Below are 21,789 nucleotides of genomic sequence, written 5' to 3' on the forward strand. Positions count from 1 at the left end.
GCGATTAACCATTAGAGGTGAGCAACACTAACTCTTAATCTTCTTTGCCTCGCTTGATAAGTTTAATATAAATATAAATGCGTTTGAAGTTAAGGTTTTTAAAAAAAAAAATCTTTCATTTATATTATGCCTTTCACAACCACCGGACATCTCAAAGCACTTTTCAGCCAATGAAGTACTTTTGGAGTGTCGTCACTGTTGTAATGTGGGAAACACGGCAGTCAATCTGCGCACAGCAAGCTCCCACAAACAGGGATGTGATAATGATTGATAATCTGTTCTTTTGTCATGTTGGTTGAGGGATAAATATTGACCAGGGCACCGGGGAGAACACCCCTGCTCTTCTTCAAAATAGGGTCATTGGATCTTTTACATCTACCTGAGAGGGCAGACGAGGCCTCAGTTTAAAATTTCATCTGAAAGACGACACCTCCAACAGTGTTGCACTCCCTCAGCACTGCCCTGCAGTGTCAGCCTAGATTTTTGTGCTCAAGTGCCTGGTATGGGACTTGAACCCACAACATTCTGAATCAGAGGCGAGAGTGCAACGCACTGAGCCACGGCTGATGCTCAAAATCATACTGGGGTGAGGTCAAGGGTGAGGCTACAATTAGCCTCAGTGTACCAGGGTCAGGCAGGGTCACTGCTCCCAATGATCCCGTGATCTCCTGGAAGGTCAGAGTGCGTGGACAATGGCCGAGGGTCAGGATCAGGGCCCTCCCACTTCAATGAAAGAAAGCCTTGAATTTATATAGCGCCTTTCACAACCTCAGGATGTCCCAAGGTGCTTTACAACCAATTGTACACAGGAAGATTTACGAGGATGTTGCCTGGACTGGAAAATTTTAGCTCTGAAAAAAGATTGGATAGGCTGGGGTTGTTTTCTTTGGAATAGGAGTCTGAGGGGAGACCTTATTGAGTTGTATAATATTATGAGGGGCCGAGATAGAGTGGATAGGATGGACCTATTTCCTTCAGCAGATTGGCCAACAACCAGGGCATAGATTTTAAAGTAATTGCTAGGAGGTTTAGAGGGGATTTGAGGGGAAATATCTTCACCCAGAGGGGGTGGGGATCTGGAAGTCACTGACTGAAAGGGTGGTAGAGGCAGAAACTCTCATCACTTTTAAAAATTACTTGGATGTACACTTGAAGTGCTGTAACCGACAGGGCTACGGACCAAGAGCTGAAAAGTATGATTAGGCTGGATAGATCTTTGCTGGCCAGTGCAGACACGATGGGTCGAACGGCCTCCTTTCATGCTGTAAATTTCTCTGATTCTATGAAGCTCCCAGACTGCAATGAGATCATGACCAGATCATCGGCTTTAACTATGTTAGTTGTGGGATAAATATTGGCCAGGACACTGGGAAGAACCCCCATGCCCTTCCAATAATGATTATGAGATCTTTCATGTTCACTTAAGAGGGCAGATGGGACTTCGGTTTAACGTCTCATCTGAAAGACGGCACCTCTGACAGAGGGAGGATATGTTTGAAGGATCATCAAATGAGGCCATATGGTTTAAACTGATGAACAGAAAAGGGACGATCACACTGCTGGGAGTGTACTATAGACCCCTAAACAGTCAGAGGGAGATAGAAGAGAAAATATGTCGGCAAATTGCTGAGAAGTGCAAAAACAATCGGGCAGCAATAGTCAGGGATTTCAACTCCCCTCACATTAACTGGGATGGAATCATGTCAAAGGTATAGAGGGTGCAGAATTCTTCAAATGCATTCGGGAGAACTTTTACAGCCAGTACGTAGCAAGCCCAGCAAGGGAGGCGCGGTTCTGGGCTTAGTTTTTGGGAATGAAGCTGGGCAGGTGGAAGGGAGATCAGTGAGAGAGCATTGTGGTGCTCGTGATCATAATTCAGTTAGATTTAGTGTAGTTATGGAAAAGGACAAAGGTAGAGCAGGAATAAAGGTTCTCAATTGGGGAAAGGCCAATTTTACTAAGCTGAGAGGTGATTTAGCAAAAGTGGGCTGGAAACAGCTACTTGAAGGTAAATCAGTGTCAGAGCAGTGGGAGGCAATCAAGGGGGAGATAGTGAGGGTTCAGAGCAAGTATGTTCCCACAAAGGAAAAGGGTGGCACTCCCAAATCTAGAGCCCCCTGGATGGCAAAGGGCATTCAGGATAGGTTATGGCAAAAAAGGGAAGCTTATGTCAGATACCCAGAGCTAAATATTGCAGAAAGCCCAGAGGTGCATAGAAAGTGCAGGGGTGAAATTAAAAAGGAAATTCGAAATGCAAAGAGAGGGCATGAAAAAATACTGGCAAGTAAAATCAAGGAATACTCAAAGATGTTTTATAAATACATAATGAGCAAGAGGATAAAGAAAGAAAGATTTGGGCCTATTGGAGACCAAAAAGGTACCCTGTGTGTGGAGGCGGAAGACGGGGGAATGGTTCTTAATGAATATTTTGCATCTGTCTTCACAGAAGAGAGGGATGATGCAGACATTGTAATTAAGGAGGACAAGTGTGAAATATTTGATGAGATAAACATAGTGAGAGAAGAAGTATTAAGGAGCTTAGCATCTTTGATCGTAGAAAAATCACCAGGCCCGGATGAAATGTATCCCAGGCTTTTAAGAGAAGCAAGTGGGGATATAGCAGAGGCTCTGACCATCATTTTCCAATCTACTCTGGCTACAAGTGTGGTGCCAGAGGACTGGAGGACTGCTAACGTGTACCTTTGTTTGAAAAGTGAGAAAAGGATAGACCGAGTAATTACAGGCCAGTCAGCCGAACCTTGGTGGAGGGAAAATTATTGAAAACAATAATTGTCATATAGAAAGGGACATATTAATCAAGGACAGTCAGCATGGATTTATTCAGGGAAGGTCGTGCCTGACGAACTTGATTTAATTTATTGCGGAGATAACAAGGAGAGTCGATGAGTTTTGCATCTTTGATGTCGTACACATGGACTTTTGCAAGGTTTTTGGTGAGGTCTCACATGGCAGAAAAGTAAAAAGCCCAGGGATCCAAGGGAAAGTGGCAAGTTGGATCCAAAATTGGCTCAGTGGCAGGAAGCAAAGTGTAATGATCAACGGGTGTTTTTGTGACTGGAAGGCTGTTTCATGTGGGGTTTCAAGCCAGGTTTGCTGATAATACAAAGGTGGGAGGAAAAGCAATGTGTGATGAGGATACAAAAAACCTGCAAAAAGACATAGACAGGCAAAGTGAGTGGGCAAAAATTTGGCAGATCGAGTATAATGTTGGAAAGTGTGAGGTTATGCACATTGGCAGAAAAAAAATCAAAGAGCAAGTTATTATTCCAATGGAGAAAAATTGCAAAGTGCTGTAGTACAGCGGGACCTGGGGGTACTTGTGCATGAAACACAAAAGGATAGTATGCAGGTACAGCAAGTGATCAGGAAGGCCAATGGAATCTTGGCCATTAATGCAATGGGGATGGAGTACAAAAGCAGGGAAGTCTAGCTACAGTTATACAAGATATTGGTGAGGCCATAGCTGGAATATTGCGTGCAGTTTTGGCTTCAATATTTAAGAAAGGATAGACTTGCTTTGGAGGCAGTTCAGAGAAGGTTCATTAGGTTAATTCCAGAGATGAGGGGAGTTGTCTTTTGAAGAAAAGTTGAGTAGGTTGGGCCTCGACTCATTGGAATTCAGAAGAATGAGAGGTGATCTTATCAAAACATGTAAGATTATGAGGGGCCATGCAAGGTGGATGCAGAGAGGATGTTTCCACTGATAAGGGAGACTAGAACTAGGGGCCTTAATTTTAGAATAAGTGGCCGCCCATTTAAAACTGAGATGAGGAGGAATTTCTTCTCTCAGAATCTTTAATCTCTAAGTATTCTCTAATCTCCGGATTACTCCCGGTGCCACGAGCTGGTGAATACAGAAATAGGAGGATAGAGCAGATGAATGCGTGACGGGAGAGATGGTGCAGGCGAGATGCTTTAGGTTCCTGAGGCATTGGGACCTCTTCTGGGGGAGGTGGGACCTGTACAAGCCGACCGGGTTGCTCCTCAACAGAGCCGGGACCAATATCCTCGAGGGGAGCATTTGCTCGTGCTGTTGGGGAGGGATTAAAATAGCTTGGCAGGGGGATGGGAACTGGAGAATAGATTCAGTAGGGAGGGGAGTAAAGCTGGAATTAGAAAGCAAAAATAAGGAAAGTGAGTTTGAAGGAGAGAGGAAACAAGCAGATAAAAACGGTAAAAAAACAAATTTAAAGGCTCTTTGCCTAAATAACAAAATAGCTGAGTTGATGGCACAAATAGATACAAATGAATATGATCTGATAGCCATTACAGAGACGTGGTTGCAAGGTGACCAGGACTGAGAACTAAATACTCAGGAGTCCTTGACAATCCGGAAAGGACAGACAGAAAGGTAAAGTAGGTGGGGTAGCTCTGTTGACAAAGGATGGAATTACTGCAATAGTGAGAAATTATATTGGCTCAAATGATCAGGATGTTGAAACTGTTTGGGAGGAGATAAGGAATAATAAGGGGAAAAAGTCACTGGTGGGCATAGTCTATAGGTCCCCTAACAGTAGCAACTCTGTTGGTCGGAGTATAAACCAAGAAATAGTGGGGGCTTGTAAAAATGGAACAGCAATAATTATGGGTGATTTTAACCTCCACATTGATTGGATAAATCAAATTGGTCAGGGTAGTCTTGAGGAAGAGTTCATAGAGTACATAAGGGACGGGTTCCTTGAGCAGTCTGTAATGGAACCAACCAGGGGGCAGGCTATCTTAGATCTGGTCCTGTGTAATGAGACAGGATTAATAAACAATCTCCCAGTAAAGGATCCCCTTGGACTGAGTGATGATAACATGGTTCAATTTCAAATTCAGATGGAGGGTGAGAAAGATGGATCTCTAACCAGCGTACTAAGCTTAAATAAAGGAGACTACAAAGGTATAAGTGCAGAGTTGGCTAAAATGGACTGGGAAAATAGATTAAAGTGTAGGACGGCTGATGAACAGTGGCGTACATATGAAGGAGATATTTCACAACTCTCAAGAAAAATATATTCTAGTGAGGAGGAAAGGGTGCAAAAGAAAAGATAGCCATCCGCGGCTAACTAAAGAAATAAAGAACGGTATCCAATTAAAAACAAGGGCATACAAAGTGGCCAAAACTAATGGAAGGACAGAAGATTGGGAAGCTTTTAAAAGCCAACAAAGAATGACTAAAAAAATGATTAAGAAAGGGAAGATAGACGATGAAAGTAAACGAGCACAAAATATAAAAACAGATAGCAAGAGTTTCTATCGGTATATAAAAAGGAAAAGAGTGGCTAAAGTAAATGATGGTCCCTGAGAGGACAAAACCAGGGAATTAGTGATGAGGAACATGGAGATGGCAGAAACTCTGAACAATGATTTTGTATCAGTCTTTACGGTAGAGGACACAGAGATGAGGAGGAATTTCTTCTCTCAGAGGGTTGTAAATCTGTGGAATTTGCTGCCTCAGAGAGCTGTGGAGGCTGGGTCATTGAATATATTTAAGACAGAGATAGACAGTTTCATAACCAATAAGGGAATAAGGGGTTATGGGGAGCGGGCAGGGAAGTTGACCTGAGTCCATGATCGGATTGGCCATGATCGTATTAAATGGTGGAGCAGGCTCGAGGGGCTGTGTGGCCTACTCCTGCTCCTATTTCGTATGTTCATAAAATGAGGAGGAGTGGGACTAATTGGGTAAATCTTTCAAAGAGCCGGCACAGGCACGATGGGCCGAATGGCCTCCTTCTGTGCTGTAAGATTCTAGGCTGTGAGCGCGGTTCACAGTTTTCTCCCGCGTCATTAACAAACGTACAGCTGTGACAACCTCCCTCTTTCACTTCCTCTGTGGGTGAAGTTTCATTCTTCCGATCTGACAGTCTCTTCAGTTATTTTTTGCACGGGGGATTTCTGCTGTGGTCTGAGTCTCTAATAATAACTGTCCAATAAGGCAGAATAACAGCAGCTCGGACCGGCTAGGACAGCGGACCCAGGCTCAGTGCTGACCCTGCAACGTCCTCCTCACCAACATCTGGGGACTTGTGCCAAAAGTGGGAGAGCTGCCCCACAGACTAGTCAAGCACCAGTTTGACATAGTCCTACTCACAGAATCAGACCTTTCAGCCAATGTCCTACTGCACCCCCACCACTGACCTTCCTGCCCCCGAAATCCGTGAATCCTTAAGCAGGAACCCGTTTGAAGAACAGTTTGTATTGAAGTTCTGGGTGTGAAAGAGTCTGTGCTGAGAAAACAATCACTATCACGAGAGAAAAAGTTACTCGGTAAAATAATGGAACTAAAGGTGGACAAGTCCCCTGGACCTGATGGCCTGCATCCTACGCTCTTCAATGAAGTGGCTGCAGAGATAGTGGATGCATTGGTTGAAATGCATCAGAGGGTCTAGTGAGGAGGAGGAAATGAAGGACATCCTTGTTCGGCAGGAAATTGTGTAAGTGAAATTGATGGGATTGAAGGCCGATAAATCCCCGGGGCCTGATAGTCTGCATCCCAGAGTACTTAAGGATGTGGCCCTAGAAATAGCGGATGCATTTGTGATAATTTTCCAACAGTCTACTGACTCTGGATCAGTTCCTTTGGACTGGAGGGTAGCTAATGTAACACCACTTTTTAAAAAGGGAGGGAGAGAGAAAGTGGGTAATTATGGACCGGTTAGCCTGACATCAGTAGTGGGGAAAATGTTGGAATCAATTATTAAGGATGAAATAGCAGCGCAATTGGAAAGCAGTGACAGGATTGGTCCAAGTCAGCATGGATTTATAAAGGGGAAATCATGCTTGACAAATCTTCTGGAATTTTTTGAGGATGTAACTGGGAGAGTAGACAAGGGAGAACCAGTGGATGTGGTGTATTTGGACTTTCAAAAGGCTTTTGACTAGATCCCACACAGGAGATTGGTGTGCAAAATCAAAGCACTTGGTATTGGGGGTAATATACTGACGCGGATAGAGAACTGGTTGGCAGACAGGAAGCAGAGAGTCGGGATAAATTGGTCCTTTTCAGAATGGCAGGCAGTGACTAGTGGAGTGCCACAGGGCTCAGTGCTGGGACACCAGCTCTTTCCAATATACATCAATGATTTGGATGAAGGAATTGAGTGTAATATCTCCAAGTTTGCAGATGACACTAAACTGGGTGGCAGTGTGAGCTGTGAGAGGGATGCTAGGAGGCTGCAGGGTGAATTGGACAGGTTAGGTGAGTGGGCAAATGCATGGCAGATGCAGTATAATGTGGATAAATGTGAGGTTATCCACTTTGGGGGTAAAAATGCGAAGACAGAATATTATCTGAATGGTGGCAGATTCGGAAAAGGGGAGGTGCAACGAGACCTGGGTGTCATGGTTCATCAGTCATTGAAAGTTGGCATACAGGTACAGCAGGCGGTGAGGAAGGCATTTGGTATGTTGGCCTTCATTGCTAGGCGATTGGAGTACAGGAGCAGGGAGGCCTTACTGCAGTTGTGCAGGGCCTTAGTGAGGCCTCACCTGGAATATTGTGTTCAGTTTTGGTCTCCTAATCTGAGGAAGGACGTTCTTGCTATTGAGGGAGTGCAGCGAAGGTTCATCAGACTGATTCCCGGGATGGCTGGACTGACATATGAGGAGAGACTGGATCAACTCGGCCTGTATTCACTGGAGTTTAGAAGGATGAGATGGGATCTCATAGAAACAGATAAAATTCTGACGAGACTGGACAGGTTAGATGTGGGTAGAATGTTCCCGATGTTGGGGAAGTCCAGAACCAGGGGACACAGTCTTAGGATAAGGGGTAGGCCATTTAGGACTGCGATGAGGAGAAACTTCTTCACTCAGAGAGTTGTTAACCTGTGGAATTCTCTGCCGCAGAGGTTTGTTGATGCCAGTTCATTAGGTATATTCAAGAGGGAGTTAGATATGGCCCTTACTGCTAAGGGGATCAAGGGATATGGAGAGAGAGCAGGAAAGGGGTACTGAGGGAATGATCAGCCATGATCTTATTGAATGGTGGTGCAGGCTCGAAGGGCCGAATGGCCTACTCCTGCACTTATTTCCGATGTTTCTATGTAAATCTACCAAAGTTCCCTGGATTCTGGAGATGTCCCAGCAGATTGGAAAACCGCAAATATAACGACCCTATTTACAAAAGGAAGGAGATAGAAAACAATAAACTATAGACCAGTTAACCTAACATCTGTCGTTGGGAAAATGCTGGTGTCCATTATTAAGAAAGCAGTAATAGGACATTTGGAAAAGCATAATTCAGTCAAGCAGAGTCAGCATGGACTTATGAAAGGGAAATCATGTTTGACACATTTGCTGGAGTTCTTTGAGGAAGTAATGTGCAGGGTGGATATGGGGGAACAAGTGGATGCGGTGTATTTGGATTTCCAGAAGGGATTCAATAAGGTACCACATAAAAGAATACCGCACACGATAAGAGAACACGGGGTTGGTGCTAATACATTAGCATGGTTCGAGGATTGGCTAACTAACAGAAAACAGAGAGTCAAGATAAATGGGTCATTTTCTGGTCGGCAACCAGTAATTAGTGGGGTTTCACAGGGATCGGTGTTGGGGCCTCACCTATTTACAATCTATATTAATAACTTGGATGAACGGATGGAGTGTAAAAAGTCAAAGAGCAAATTATTATTTAAATGGAGAAAGATTACAAAATGCTGTAGTACAGAAGGACCTGGGGGCCCTTGTGTATGAAACACAAAAAGTTAGTATGCAGATACAGCAAGTAATCAGGAAGCAAATGGAATGTTGGCCTTAATTGCAAGGGGGATGGAGTATAAAAGCAGAGAAGTCCTGCTACATCTGTACAGGGTATTGGTGAGACCACACCGAGAGTATTGTGTACAGTTTTGGTCTCCTTATGTAAGGAGGGATATATTTGCACTGGAGGCAGTTCAGAGAAGGTTCACAAGGTTGATTCCTGAGATGAAGGGGCTGACTTATAAAGAAAGGTTGAGCAGGTTAATCAGAACATAAGAAATAGGAACAGGTGTAAGACATACGGCCCCTCCGCCATTCAATAAGGTCATGGCTGATCTGATCATGCACTCAGCTCAACTTCCACGCCTGCTCCACATATTCTTGTAAACTCCAAAGAGTATGAGAGATGAACTTATTGAAACATATAAGATTCTGAGGGGACTCGACAAGATGGATGCAGTGAGGATGTTTCCACTCATACGGGAACCTAGAACGAGCGGGCAGAGTTTAAGTATAAGGGGTCGGTCATTTGGAACTGAGATGAGGAGGAATTTCTTCTCTCAGAGGGTTGTAAATCTGTGCAATTCTCTGCCCCAGAGAGCTGTGGAGGCTGGGTCATTGAATATATTGAAGGTGGCGGTAGATGGATTTTTGAACGATAAGGCAGTAAAGGGTTCTGGGTAGCAGGCAGGGAAGTGGAGCTGAGCCCATTATCAGATCAGCCATGATCTTATTGAATGGCGGAGCAGGCTCGAGGGGCCAAATGGCCTAGTCCTGCTCCTATTTCTTATGTTCTTATGATTCTTTGGCCGAGAATTTCCCTGGTCTAGCACCAGCCAATAAGAGGGTTTTGTTCAAATAATCGCAGCCGCCTTGCTTGCGGCCCGGGACACGTCATCCACCATTTTGGTAAGGGCCGTACCGCTGTCGTTGGCAGCACTCGCCTCACAGTGTGGATTGTCAGATGGTGACACCAATGCCTGGCTCGAGCCATGACTGTTAATTGGGGCGTTGGCGCTCACCATATAGCCCTGCCCTAAGCACACACAGAAAAGCAGGCGTGAAGCAGCCCTGCACAGATGCTGTTGGTGCTTCTTAACGGGGCACACATCTTTCAGGTATGTTGGCATTTAAGCTCTGGTCTGTTTTAAACAATATATTTTATGGAAGTAGTAGCTTGGTGCAATAAATGTTAAATATTTTCTCAGTGTGCAGGGAATGCAAGGGGTGCTGCTGGACGTGTTAAAGGCCTTGGGTGGTAAAGAAAGGTCCCTGGAAAGACTGAGAATGCTGTAAATACTCAGCAGGTCAGGCAGCATCCATGGAGAGAGACAGAATTAACGTTTCAGCTCAAGCTGCTGTCTGACCTGCTGAGTATTTCCAGCATTTACTGTCTTTATTTCAGATTTCCAGCTTCTGCTCGCAAAGGGAGGAGAGGAAGTGGAAGGAAGGAGGCAACCCAGACAGCCACTTTCTGGCCGGGATATCCGGGATCGAATCATCCGCCTGTGGTCCCAGTGACCACATCTCCAATCCCTTTTCAACTTTAGTCCCATTCCTTACCGTCTCTCTGTTACTGACCATCACAGCGTCCTCTTGGCCACAGTGCTGAAATAAAATCGTGAATCTTCGGAAATCTCTATTCCAGAGAGCTGTGGAGGCTGGGTCATTGAATATATTTAAGATGGAGATAGACAGATTCTTGAACTACGGGGAGTCACGGGTTGTGGGGAACAGGTGGGGAAGTGGAGTTGAGGCCAAGATCAGATCAGCCATTACCTTATTGAATGGTGGACCAGCTCGAGAGGCCGTACGGCCCACTCCTGTTCCTTTTCCTTATATTCTTGTGTATGAGTCCTGATTGCTAGAGTTTGTTGGCAGGTGGGTGATGGGGGCGTGGTGCATTGAGCAGCGTGTGAGGCTAGTGGTGCTGTTGGTGGGACACGGACTTTGAAGATGAATTCTCTGACCTTGACCACTCCGTTAGGTCATTGAACATTTGGTGGCACTGCATCCAGGTCCTCAGGTCCTGGTCTCACTGCCTTTGAAACGTTTGTCTGGTGCAGCCTCCTCGCTCCCTTGGATAGAGAACATCTCTACCCCCTCTGCACCTCCTCGCTTGGTGGCAACACTGTTTCAGACCCTGATGAGTTCCTGGTAAAAGACATGCAGCCACGCATGGTGCTCCTGATGCCCCCAGGCTCACAAACAGGAGCTGCGTGCCATAATTGAGGCAGTACTGCTGGCGGAAGAAATATGTCATCAGCGCACACCATCTAGGAAGGGGCTCGACGTACAGGTATCTCTGCAGGATCTGAAGACGGAAAGTCGCATGCTGGGTACTGACGCACACCAACGCCTGACCGCCCTCCCTAAGTAGGAGACTCAGAACCACAGCAGAGACCCAGTGCTTCCTGTTATCCAGAAGAAGTCCACCAGCTTCTTCTGTATCTTGGCGACAAAAGCAGGGCCGGGGGGGGGGGGGCAAAGTGACCAGCCAGTACCACAGCATAGCGGCCACTAGCTGGTTTATGACTAGCGCTCGACCCCTGTAGGACAGCACTTGGAACAGTCCTGTCCAGCGCCCTCGGCGAGCGGCAACTTTGTCCTCCAGCTCCTGCCAGTTCACCGGCCAGGCTTAGAGGAGATGGGTCATGCTCCAGGCAAAAGACCTGAACTCCTCTGGCAGGGAGTTCATCTGCCAGTGACCGACCAGGAGTCCGGAACATTTCTCCCAATTGATCCTGGCGGAGGATGCGGCCGAGTAAATCTCCTGGCACTCATGCATCCTCAGTAGGTCAATGGAATCCTTGACCATGAGGAGCACATCATCAGTGTAAGCCGAGAGGACAACCTCCATGCCCGGCCATTACAGAGCCAGTCCCGTCAACCTCTTCCGCAAGAGGCGCAGGAAAGGCTCCACGCAGATGGCATATAACTGGCCAGGCATTGGGCATCCCTGGCACACCCCTTTCCCAAAGCAAAGGGACGCCGTCAAAGACCCGTTAACCGTAATCAGACAATCCATGGCGACGTGCAAAAGTCAGATCCGGGCGACGAAATGTGTCCCAAACCCGAAAGCATGCAGAGCCTCTCTGGCTACAGGTGTGGTGCCGGAGGACTGGAGGACTGCTAATGTTGTACCTTTGTTTAAAAAGGGAGAAAGGGATAGACCGAGTAATTACAGGCCAGTCAGCCTAACCTCAGTGGTGGGGAAATTATTGGAAAAAATCCTGAGGGACAGGATAAATCTTCATTTAACAAGACACGGATTAATCAAGGACAGTCAGCATGGATTTGTTAAGGGAAGATCGTGTCTGAATAAAATGAATTTTTTGAGGAGGTAACCAGGAGGATTGATGAGGGCAGTGCATATGATGTAGTGTGTATGGATTTTAACAAGGCTTTTGATAAGGTCCCACATGGAAGACTGCTCATGAAAGTAAAAGCCCATGGGTTTCAGGGCAAAGTGGCAAGTTGGATCCAAAATTGGTTCAAAGGCAGGAAGCAAAGGGTAATAGTTAACGGGTGTTTTTGTGACTGGAAGGCTGTTTCCAGTGGGGTTCCGCAGGGCTCAGTACTAGGTCCCTTGCTTTTTGTGGTATATATCAATGACTTGGACTTGAATGTAAGGGGCATGATCAAGAATTTTGCAATTGAAACTAAAATTGGCCGTGTGGTTGATAATGAAGAAGAAAGCTGTAGACTGCAGGAAGATATCAATGAAATGGTCAGGTGGGCAGAACAGTGGCAAATGGAATTCAATCCGGAGTAGTGTGAGGTAATGCATTTGGGGAGGGCTAACAAGGCAAGGGAATACACATTAACTGGTACGACACTGAAAAGTGCAGAGAAACAAAGGGACCTTGGAGTACAGGTCCACAGATTCCTGATGGTAGCAGGTCAGGAAGGTAAGATGGTTAAGAAGGCATGTGGAATATTTGCCTTTATTAGACGAGGCATGAATACAAGAGCAAGGACATTATGCTTGAACTGTATAAAACACTGGTTAGGCCACAGCAGGAGTACTGCGTGCAGTTCTGGTCACCACATTACATTACAAGAAAGATGTGATTGCACTGGAAAGGGTGCAGAGGATGCAGAGGTTACAGGGCTACGGACAGAGAGCTGGAAAGTGGGATGAGGCTGGATAGCTCTTGGTTGGCTGGCAGAGGCCGAAACGGATTCCCTCCGTGCTGTGAATTTCTATGATTCTATCATGGACAGATGCATCTACAACAGGCAGATTGTTGAGGACGAGGTCAAGTAGGTTTTTCCCTCGTGTTGGTTCTCTCCCCACCTGCTCTGGGCCCAGTCTGGCAGATATGTCATAGAATCATAGAATCACAGGGGTTTACAGCACAGAAGGAGGCCGTTTCAGACCATCATATCCGCGCCACCCAACAAAGAGCTATCCAGCCTAATCCCTCTTTCCAGCTCTGGGTCCATAGCCCTGCAGGTTACGGAACTTCAAGTGAACATCCAAGTACTTTTTAAATGTGGTGAGGGTTTCTGCCTCTACTAATGAAGGACCTAATATTCCAGGTCCTGACCTACATCCTGAAGGGTGGAGGATGCTTGTGCGTGGATTTTTTTTAACATGTGGTGACCGTTGCACACCAGCCTTCACACGGGCTCGACAGAGCTAGGTCTTGGTCCAGTGGCAAGGGTTAACCAAGACGACTGGAGACCTGCTCTGCTGTACGGACCGAGTGTGCACACATATCGCAGTGTGGGCTGGCCCGTGCTACCCCTGGGCCCCTGGCCACACCCCCACGACCCTCTGGGTGAAGAAATTTCCCCTCAAGTCTCCTCTAATCACTTTAAATCTATGCCCCCTGATTGTTGAGCTGGAGGAGGAAATTCAGAAACTCCAACCCTGAGTTCAAAGCACAGACCATTGCTTCCTTGAGTATGAATTGAAGCATAATTAAAGTTACATGCTCTGTTGAAGATTTTGTACATGGGAATAAAACTTATTTTATTGTAGGAGAGAGCAATTTCAGGTAATATTTTTGTGTCTGGCTAACAGAAATAGGTCCATCCTACCAACTCTTTCCAGGCCTCTCATAATTTTATACACCTCAATCAGGTCTCCCATCAGCCTCCTCTGTCCAAAGAAAACAAACCCAGCCTATCCCATCGTTCCTCATAGTTAAAATTCTCCAGTCCAGGCAACATCCTCATATATCCTCTGTACCCTCGGTTTAAAGTCTCGTCCGAAGAAATCGTACTGTTAATTAAACACTGAAGGCAAGAACTTTGAAGTGGTGGGAATACTCAATGTATCAAGACAGGAACATTGTCAACATTGATTGTGACATCATGCACTCACAACCTCCCCATAGTATGCACAATGTGAGCACCAGACCCGAGGACAGAACCCAAGGAGATGTGCCCAGCACCAATCCAGGACAATGATCAATGTAAAGCCAAAGCTGAATGTTATCAGGGCTGCTTTGCCGATGATTGCCCTGTGATCACGGGCACCAGCAGCACACACACCTCTTGTGGGTACAGTCATATCGTGGTATGTTGCTGCAGAGCACTCCACAGGCCTGCACTAATAATCCCCACAATCTCACCATGGCCCTTTGACTATTTCAATTCAGCTCTTTTTTAAATGCTGGAAATAAAAAGCTGGTCTCAGTAAAAGTGACCACAAAGCTGTCAAATTGTCAGAAAAGCCCAATTGGTTCAGTGACATACTTTAGGGAAGGAAACCTGCCGTCCTTGCCACATAAAAGGTTACTGCCCAAGATAAGAGCTCACGGGGTTGTGGGTAATATATTAGCATGGATAGAGGATTGGCTAACTAACAGCAAACAGAGAGTCGGGATCAATGGGTCATTTTCAGGTCGGCAAATTGTAATTAGTGGGGTGCCGCAGGGATCAGTGCTGGGGCCTCAACTATTTACAACCGAAATTAATGACTTGAATGAAGGGACCGAGTGTAATGTAACCAAATTTGCTGATGTACAAAGATAGGTGAGAAAGCAAGTTGTGAGAAAGACACAAAGATTCTGCAAATGGATATAGACAGGCTGAGTGAGTGGACAAAGATATGGCAGATGGAGTATAATGTTGGAAAATGTAAAGTTATCCACTTTGGTAGGAAAAATAAAAATTATTATTTAAATGGGGAGAGATTACAAAATGCTGTGGTACAGTTCATTGATATCTTCCTGCAGTCTACAGCTTTCTTCTTCATTATCAACCATAGCCGAGTTTAGTATCATCTGCAAACTTAGTATCATCTGTAATCATACTCTCTACATTCAAGTCTAAATCATTGATATATACCACAAAAAGCCAGGGACCCAGCACTGATCCCTGCCGAGCCCCACTGGAAACAGCCTGCCAGTCACAAAAACACCCATCAACCATTACCCTCTGCTTCCTGCCTCTGAGCCAATTTTGGATCCAACTTGTCACTTTGTCCTGGATCCCTGGGCTTTTACTTTTGTGACCAGTCTGCTGTGTGGGACCTTCTCAAAAGCCTTGTTAAAATCCAAATACACTGCATCATATGCACTGCCCTCATCGACCCTCCTGGTTATCTCCTCAAAAAATTCAATCAAGTCATTCAGACACGACCTTCCCTTAACAAATCCATGCTGACTGTCCTTGATTAATCCGTGTTTTGTTAAATGAAGATTCCTCCTATCCCACCCCCGAGGTTAGGCTGACTGACCTGTAGTGACTCGATCTATCCCTTTCTCCCTTTTTAAACAAAGGTACCACGTTTGCAGTCCTCCAGTCCTCCGGTACCTGGGATTGCAATGTCAGCATCGCCCCTCTCGGCCAGCTCGGTCAGTAGTGGTGCTACCGAGACACTCTTGGTGATGGACAGTGAAGTCCCCCACCCAGAGTACATTCTGTGCCCTTGCTACTCTCAGTGCTTCTTCCAAGTGGTGTTCAACATGGAGGAGTACTGATTCATCAGCTGAGGGTGGGCGGGAGGTGGTAATCAGCAGGAGGTTTCATTGCCCGTGTTTGACCTGATGCCATGAGACTTCATGGGGTCCGGAGTCAATGTTGAGGACTCCCAGGGCCACTCCCTCCCGACTGTATACCACTGAGCTGCCACCTCGGGTGATGGAGGAGTCTGGGACATTGGCTGAAAGGTATGATTCTGTGAGTAGGACTTTGTCAGGCTGGTGCTTGACTAGTCTGTGGGGCAGCTGTCCCACTTTTGACACAAGTCCCCAGATGTTGGTGAGGAGGACGTTGCAAGGTCAGCACTGAGCCTGGGTCCACTGTCCTAGGCGGTCCTAGCTGCTGTTATTCTGCCTGATTGGACGGTTATTATTAGAGACTCAGACCACAGCAGAAATCCCCCGTGCAAAAAATAACTGAAGAGACTGTCAGATCGGAAGAATGAAACTTCACCCACAGAGGAAGTGAAAGAGGGAGGTTGTCACAGCTGTACGTCTGTTAATGACACGGGAGAAAACTGTGAACCGCGCTCACAGCCGAGAATCTTACAGCACAGAAGGAGGCCATTCGGCCCATCGTGCCTGTGCCGGCTCTTTGAAAGAATTACCCAATTAGTCCCACCCCGCCTCTATTTCCCCGTAATCCAGCAAATTGTTCCTTTTCAAGTATATATCCAATTCCCTCTTGCAGACCTGGGCCCACAGCATTAGACTGCCCCTAACCTGGGCACCACATTGGCATCTCATTCATTCACTGGGTCAGGACATGCCTGGTGTGGGAAATGGAGTCCAGGGCTCTGAACATTCCCTCTCCTCTCCTGAGGAAGGCTTCATGCTGGGGTCCAGTTCCATGGGCCCCGACAGCACATTCCGACCTTACCTACTTCCTCATTCCACGTGTGTAAGCCTGGACCCTATCACCAGGATATCTGACTGCAGGAGGCCTCACCACTGTGTCCAGCACTGTCCTCACCCGAAATCCACACACAGTCTGCATTGATCTGGGGCCTTTAATGTGCCAAAGGTCACAAGACACTTCACATCGCTGCTGTAAGAACGTGGGGAGCGGGGGTTCGGGGGGCTTTAGGAAGGGTGATTGAAGGCCTGGGTGAAAGAATGGCGTTAGATGGAGGAGAGAGAGCTGGAGAGGAGGAGGGATTAGAAAATAAGAAATAGCAGGAGTAGGCCTGCGGCCCCTCGAGCCTGCTCCGCCTTTTAATATGATCATGGCTGATCCGATCATGGACTCAGGTCCACTTCCCTGCTTGCTCTCCATAACTCCTTATTCCCTTATCGGTTAAGAAACTGTCTATTTCTGTCTTAAATTTATTCAATGACCCATCTTCCACAACTCTCTGAGGCAGCGAATTCCACAGATTTACAACCCTCAGAGAAGAAATTCCTCCACATTTCAGTTTTAAATGGGCGGCCCCTTATTCTAAGATTATGCCTCCTAGTTCTTGTCTCCCCTATCAGTGGAAACAGCCTCTGCATCCACCTTGTCAAGCACCCTCATAATCTTACATGTTTCGATAAGATCACCTTTCATTCTTCTGATTTCCATTCAGTGTAGGCCCAACCTACTCAACCTTTCCTCATAAGTCATTGCCCTCATCTACGGAATCAACCTAGTGAACCTTCTCTGAATGCCTCCAAAGCAAGTGTATCCTTTCTTAAATATGGAAACCAAAACTGCACGCAGTATTCCAGTTGTGGCTTCACCAATACCCGGTATAACTGTAGCAAACACTTCCTTGCATTTATACTCTATCCCCTTTGCAATAAAGGCCAAGATTGCATTGGCCTTCCTGATCACTTGCTGAACCTGCGTAATAACCTTTTGTGTTTCATGCACCAGGACCCCCAGTTCCCGCTGCACTGCAACACTTTGTTATTTTTCTCCATTTAAATAATAACTTGCTCTTTGATTTTTTTTCTGACAAAGTGTATAACCTCACACTTTCCAACATTATATTCCATCTCCCAAATTTTTGCCCATTCACTTAGCCTGTCTATGTCCTTTTGCAGGTTATTTGTTTCCTCCTCATACCTTGTGTTTACTCCTTTCTTTATATTGTCAGCAAACTTGGCTACATTACACTCGGTCCCTTCTTCCAAGTCGTTGATATAGAGATTGTAAATAATTGGGGTCCCAGCACTGATTCCTGCAGCATCCCACTAGTGACTGATTGCCAACCCGAGAATGAACCATTTATCACGACTCTGTTTTCTGTTAGTTAGCCAATCCTCTATCCATGTTTATATATTACCACCAACTCCGTGAACTTTTATCCTGTGCCTTTAATGTGGCACCTTATTGAATGCCTTCTGGAAATCCAAATACACCACATCCACTGGTTCCCCTTTATCCACCCTGCTCATTACATCCTCAAAGAATTCCAGCAAATTTGTCAAACATGACTTCCCCTTCATAAATCCATTCTGTCTCTGCCTGACTGAATTATGATTTTCCAAATGTCCTGCGACTATTTCTTTAATATTTTCCCAACTGTTCTATAGTTTCCTGTTTTTTGTCTGCATCCTTTTTTTAATATGGGCATTACATTTGCATTTTTCCAATCTGCTGGGATCTCCCCAGAATCCAGGGAATTTCGGTAAATTACAACCAATGCATCCACTATCCCTGTCGTTACTTCTCTTAAGACCCCAGGATGTAAGCCATCAGGTCCAGTGGATTTATCCGCCTTTAGTCCCATTATCTTACTGAGAACCACCTCCTTAGTGATTGTGATTGTGTGAAGTTCCTCTCCTCCCCCCCCCCCCCCCGCATAGACCCCTGACTATGCACTGTTGGGATATTTTTAGTGTCCTCTACTGTAAAGATTGCTACAAAATATTTGCTCAGTGTTTCTGCCATCTCCATGTTCCCCATGTCTAATTCCCCGGTCTCGTCCTCTAAGGGACCAACATTTATTTTATCCGCTCTTTTCCTTTTTATATACCTGTAGAAACTCTTGCTATCTGTTTTTATATTTTGTGCTAGTTTACTTTCATCTTCCATTTCTTAATCATTTTTTTAGTCATTCTTTGCTGGATTTTAAAAGCTTCCCAGTCTTCTGTCCTCCCACTAATTTTGGCCCTTGTATGCCCTTGTTTTTAAATTGGATACCGTCTTTTATTTCTTTAGTTAGCCACGGATGGCTATCTTTTCTTTTACATCCTTTCCTCCTCACTGGAATATATTTTTCTTGAGAGTGATTAAATATCTCCTCAAATGTACGTCACTGTTCATTAACCGTCCTACATTTTAATCTATTTTCCCAGTCCACTTTAACCAACTCTGCCCTCATACTTTTGTAGTCTCCTTTATTTAATCTTAGTATACTAGTTTGAGATTCAACTTTCTCGCCCTCGATCTAAATTTGAAATTCAACCATGATATGGTCACTCATTCCAAGGGGATCGTTTACTGGGAGATTGTTTATTAATCCTGTCTCATTGCACAAGACCAGATCTAAGATAGCCTGCCCCCGGTTAGTTTCTTTACATACTGTACAAGGAACCCGTCCCTTATGCACTCTATCAACTCTTCTTCAAGGCTACCCTGACCAATTTGATTTGTCAAATCAATGTGCAGGTTAAAATCACCCACTACAATCATACCATGAGAACTTCCAGCGCGAGCAGCTCCAAGTGAGCGATGGCTTCGAGGTGGGTGATTGGGTGATGTCATCAGGACCCAGGTCGGCATTTGGAGCGTGGGCAGGAACATCGGCGGACCCAGGTAAAGCAGAGGAGTGGGAAGGTCGCGGGGAGGTGTGGTGAGTGATCGAGGTGGAGGAGCGATGAGGGATTGTGGCTGAGATTCGGTTGGTGATCGTGGCGGAAGTCCGGCAAATGTTTGGTGCGGAGGTGCGGCGGGAGATCGTGGTGGAGGTCAGGCGACTGTTTGGCGCAGAGGTGCGGCGAGAGATCATGGCGGAGGTGCGGCGAATGTTGGTGGCGGAGGAGCGGTGAGGGATCGTGGTGGAGGTGCGGCAAATGAGGGATCGCGGCCCAAAAGAGCCGAGGGCCCAGGGGCAGCACGGGCCAGCCCACACTGCAATATGTAAGCGCACTGGGTCAGTGAGGTCAGTGAGGTCAGGGGCAGTAGGTCAGTGAGGTCAGGGGCAGTAGGTCAGTGAGGTCAGGGTTCATATTGGAGTGAGGCAGGGTACGGACACTGCATTTTGGAAAGTTGGGGTTTATGGAGAGCGGATGAAGGAAGCCAGGAGGGGACAACGAAATAATCGAGTTTAGAGATGAGACTGCACACAGGGAGGTTAAAGTAATAGTGACCTCAGTCTTTATCAAGACACTCCAGAGTGAGGAACAGGCCTTAGGGGCTGGCTTATATACAGTGCTCCCAAGGGATGCTGGGATCCCTTGGGACTTCAGGGGATGTACTCCCTGGTGGCAGAACATGGGAGTGCATGCTTTACAGATACACAACAGAGCCAAGCAGAGCCATGGGTTTCTTCCATCAAGGGGCTGATGTAGGGCGGAGATGGGCAACGTTGGAGATGGAAATAAGAGGATGTGGCGTTCGAAGCTCAGTCTTTGGAGAACCAATAGGAAGGAGCCATGTTTCCTGGTCTCTAGTGGAGGAGCGGCACCCTTCAGTGAGAAAACCAAGGCCTGTCTGAGGGCAGGTATTGTGACGGTCAGAGGTCCATTTTGTGGAAGGAGGAAAGGTCAGAGAGACCACAGACATTGTGCTCACCATGGACTCCGCCGCTGAGTGGGGTCAGCGGCCGGAAGGAGGCCCGAGCGTCGCCGGGGGCGAGGGAGGCACGAGTGTCACCGGGGGGGGGGGGGCGGGGGGGGGGGGAGGGAGGCCCGAGCATCGCTGGGGGGGGGGGGGCGGGGGGAGGGAGGGAGGGAGGCACGAGCATCGCCGGGGGGGGGAGGGGGGGAGGGAGGCCCGTACGTTAGGGTGAGGAGTGAAGGTCGGGCCCAAACCTGTGGATGGGGCGGGTCGGAGGCTCACAGCCGTTGAGTTCGCCGGGATAGGTTGGAGCAGCTGAGTCGGCCAATGGGGAGTGAGCAGCGAGGGTCCAGCTGGAGGGACATGGCAGCAGGCAGGTCGACCTGGAAGGTAGGCCGAGGATGGGCGATGGGTAGTGGGACCTTGCGTACGGGATTTTAGGGATTTTGGGGTAGATAAAATACTTACACCGCAGTCAATCCACCTACGGCCCAAGCACCCAAGGCCCCACCCCACTGCTGGCCAAGAACAAGGAGACACTGAGGCAGTCACAACCTGCTGGAAGGAACACTTTGAAGATCTCCTTAATCGAGAATCTGCCTTAGATCTGAGTGTCCTCGACTCCATCCCGCAGCATGCTACCCATCACCTTCTCAGTAAAACCCCAGCCCTGCACGAGGTTGAAAAGGCCATCTGTCAGCTCAAGAACAACAAGGCATCGGGGACAGATGGAATCCCCGCTGAGGCATTAATTTATGGCAGAGCGTCACTATTGACATGAATGCATGACCTCATCTCTCTCATCAGGAGGGCGGAGAGCATGCCGGGAGATCGCAGAGATGCAGTAATCGTGATCCATCTTTAAAAAAGGGGACAAGTTCGACTGCGGCAACAGCAGAGGAATCTCCCTGTTATCAGCCATTGGGAAAGTCATCGCTAGAATCCTCCTCAACCGTCTTCTCCCTGTGGCTGAGGAGCTCCTGCCGGAGTCACAATGCGGATTCCGTCCACTACGGGGTACAACGGACATGATATTTACGGCGCGACAACTGCAAGAGAAAAGCAGGGAACAGCACCAACCCTTGTCCATGGCCGCCTTTGACCTTACAATGGCCTTTGACACTGTTAACCGCGAGGGTCTGTGGACCATCCTCCTCCATTTCGGCTGCCCCCAAAAGTTTGTCCCCATTCTCAGCCTGCACCACGACGACATGCAAGCCATGGTCCCAACCAACGGTCCATCATAGACGCAATCCACATTCAGACTGGAGTCAAGCAGGGCTGCATCAACGCACAAACCCTATTCTCGATCTTCCTGACGACAATGCTCCACCTCACACTATTGGAGAACCAATAGGAAGGAGCCATGTTTCCAGGTCCCTATTGAAGGACCAATAGGAAAGAGCCATGTTTCTTGGTCCCTATTTGGGG

Source organism: Pristiophorus japonicus, chromosome 8, assembly GCF_044704955.1.
Source record: "Pristiophorus japonicus isolate sPriJap1 chromosome 8, sPriJap1.hap1, whole genome shotgun sequence".
NCBI classification, from domain to species: Eukaryota; Metazoa; Chordata; class Chondrichthyes; family Pristiophoridae; genus Pristiophorus; species Pristiophorus japonicus.